The sequence below is a fragment of the Pogoniulus pusillus genome, chromosome 9, assembly GCF_015220805.1.
Source record: "Pogoniulus pusillus isolate bPogPus1 chromosome 9, bPogPus1.pri, whole genome shotgun sequence".
In the NCBI taxonomy this organism is placed as follows: domain Eukaryota; kingdom Metazoa; phylum Chordata; class Aves; order Piciformes; family Lybiidae; genus Pogoniulus; species Pogoniulus pusillus.
In genome coordinates this window covers 36,260,883-36,264,034 of record NC_087272.1, presented here as the reverse complement: position 1 = coordinate 36,264,034, position 3,152 = coordinate 36,260,883, and the positions used below count along the sequence as shown (strand labels likewise).

The following is a 3,152-nucleotide window of genomic DNA, read 5'->3' as shown; positions in this document are numbered from 1 at the left end:
TCAAGTTGTGGCAGGGGAGGTCTAGGCTGGATGTTAGGAGGAAGTTGTTGTCAGAGAGAGTGATTGGCATTGGAATGGGCTGCCCAGGGAGGTGGTGGAGTCACCATCCCTGGAGGTGTTGAAGCAAAGCCTGGATGAGGCACTTAGTGCCATGGTCTGGTTGACTGGCTAGGGCTGGGTGCTAGGTTGGCCTGGCTGAGCTTGGAGGTCTCTTCCAGCCTGTCTGATTCTGTGACTCTGTAGCACTTGGCGTGCCGTGAGGTGCCACTTGCCCTAAGCCCTGGGGATGCCTGCTGACTTGCAGACCAGGCTGATGTTATCTGGCCCTGCCGCGGCGCGGTCCCAGAGGCAGGTCAGCCCTGCGAGCGCCAGGCCCTGCCCACCCCCAGCCACCTGCCGATTCCCGACCTCTCCTCTGCGGGCAGGCAGCGCCTGCAGCCATACCCTTACCTCTCCGAGAGGCACCCTAAGTCCTCTGAGCCCCCACTGTAAGCCTCCCGCCGGCCCCCCCCGGCCACCTTCGGGGCCCGCCCGCCCGCCGAGCGCTTCCCGGCCCCGCCAGGTGCTTCCGGGTTGCGCGGCAGGCTGGGCGGGGCGGGCGTACGGCGGCTGCGGCGGGCTCCCGGTGCTGCGCTGGGCCGCCCTGCCTCTGCTCGCCGACACGGCGCTGCTGCGGCGCTCCTTAGGGTGAGCGGGGCCGGGCTGGCTTGTCGGGGTGAGGCCGGGCGCCGCTGCCGGCCCCGCGGGATGCAGCGGGGCCTGCGGCTGCCGGGCGATGGGCGGCGGCAGGCCGCGGGGCCTGGGGTGCCTTGCGGGGAGGGGGCCGTCCGGTGGCAGTTCCCTTTTCTCGGGCAGTGTGGATTCACCAGCACCTTCCCCACCCTGCAGAGGCTAAAAACAAAAGTACCTTCAGCCCCAGATGGCGGCCGGTCTGGTGCCGTGCGGGGGTCGCGCCTCTGGGCGAGCATCCCCTTAGGTTCCCAGCGCAGAGCTGTTCAAGCTCGCCGGGGCAAGCCGCGGGGTCCCCTCCGTAACCTCTTTTCTGACCTTCTCGAGGGAATGGGTAAAGTTTATTGGTACCTGTGGAGTAGCCTTCCCACTGCAAAGGTGAGTTTGGCTTGTCACGGTTCTGCTGCCCAGGGGGAGAGGAACCAACACAGTCAGCACAAGGTGATGCTCCTTTCTTTCCTTGCCGAGTGGGACAAACAGATGTGACCGTGTTAAGATTCACCAACCCCTCTGAAAAGTCGCCTCAGTCCTCACCACTACTGCAGTTTGGTTTATCTTCCTTCCAAAACTGCCTTTTCCTTTGGGATCAGCCAGGAGCAGTGGGCACTAGCAGTAGCTGGGCACTTCGTCTGCCTCGGGCTTTTGCCATCTGCCTTATTTTCTGGCTAAGGGCGAGCCTGCTCAGACCTGGGACAAGAAAAATTACATGCTACAAAAATCCTCAGTCTCACTGATAATTGCTTCGCTCTCTTAAGCAGAAACTCGTGGAAAGACAAGTTTCACTTCAATGCAAGAGCTGTTTGTGCACTTCTAACAGCCAAAGTGATTTTCTGGGTATCCTGATGTATCTAGATCTATATTCTGATGTATCTATATATTCTGATGTATTTATATCTCTATTCTGATGTGTCTATATCTCTATTCTGATGTATCTATATCTCTATTCTGATGTGTCTATATCTCTATTCTGATGCATCTCTATTCTGATATATCTATATCTTCTGATGTATCTATATCTCCATTCTGATGTATCTATATCTCCATTCTGATGTATCTATATCTCCATTCTGGTGTATCTATATCTCTATTCTGATGCATCTCTATTCTGATGCATCTCTATTCTCATGCATCTCTATTCTCATGCATCTCTATTCTGATATATCTATATATTCTGATGTATCTGTATCTTCTGATGTATCTATATCTTCTGATGTATCTATATCTTCTGATGTTTCTGTGGGAGGTTATTCTTCCCCTGTACTCAGCACTGGTCAGACCACACCTTGAGTGCTGTGTCCAGTTCTGGGCTCCTCAATTCAAGAGAGATGTTGAGGTGCTGGAACATGTCCAGAGAAGGGCAACAAAGCTGGTGAGGGGCCTGGAGCACAAATCCTATGAGGAGAGGTTGAGGGAGCTGGGCCTGTTTAGCCTGGAGAAGAGGAGGCTCAGGGGTGATCTTATTACTGTCTACAACTACCTGAAGGGGCATTGTAGCCAGGTGGGGGGTGGCCTCTTCTCCCAGGCAACCAGCAATAGAACAAGAGGACACAGTCTCAAGTTGTGCCAGGGTAGGTCTAGGCTGGATGTTAGGAAGAAGTTCTTCACAGAGAGAGTGATTGGCATTGGAATGGGCTGCCCAGGGAGGTGGTGGAGGCATCGTCCCTGGGGGTCTTCAAGCAAAGCCTGGATGAGGCACTTAGTGCCATGGTCTGGTTGACTGGCTAGGGCTGGGTGCTAGGTTGGACTGGATGATCTTGGAGATCTCTTCCAACCTGGTTGATTCTATGATTCTATGATTCTATATCTTCTGATGTATCTATATCTTCTGATGTATCTATATCTTCTGATGTATCTATCTATATATTCTGATATATCTATAACCATATTCTAATGGTTGTACTGAAATTGAGAGCTTATAAAGAATGGTTTCTGTTTTAAAGTCATGTTGAAAAGAAGGGGGGAAAAAAGTGCCCTGCTGTATATTTTTTTTTCCCTGTGAATTGCAGAGATTTCAAATATTTCTTCTGCTTTAATGTCTACAAAAAAGGTGGGGAGGGACTTCTTAGCATATCAGGTAGTGACAGGACTGGGGGGAATGGAGCAAAGCTGGAGGTGGGGAGAGTCAGAGTGGAGGTGAGGAGGAAGTTGTTGAGCAGGAGAGTGGTGAGAGGCTGGCAGGGGTTGCCCAGGGAGGTGGCTGAGGCCCCACGGCTGGAGGTGTTTGAGGCCAGGCTGGCTGAGGCTGTGTGCAGCCTGCTCTAGGGTAGGGTGTCCCTGTCCATGGCAGGGTGGTTGGAACTGGCTGCTCCTTGTGGTCCCTTCCAACCGTGCCTATGCTTCTATATATTAAGTAGAATTTCTAGAATGAACTTAAGAACAGCCTCCTGGCAGGAAAAGAGATGAGTCCTACTGTGTAATACTCC

At 53.1% G+C, this 3,152-nt stretch overlaps 1 protein-coding gene across 1 annotated transcript in view; it reads left to right on the top strand.

The window, feature by feature from the left end:
- The first annotated feature begins 558 nt into the window (after positions 1–558).
- GNPDA2 (glucosamine-6-phosphate deaminase 2) overlaps positions 559–3,152 on the top strand; it is a 12,359-nt gene continuing 9,765 nt past the window's right edge. The window contains exon 1 of the mRNA XM_064149207.1: positions 559–687. The gene's annotated coding sequence lies outside the window, so the exon portion shown is untranslated. The remainder of the gene's footprint in view (positions 688–3,152) is intronic.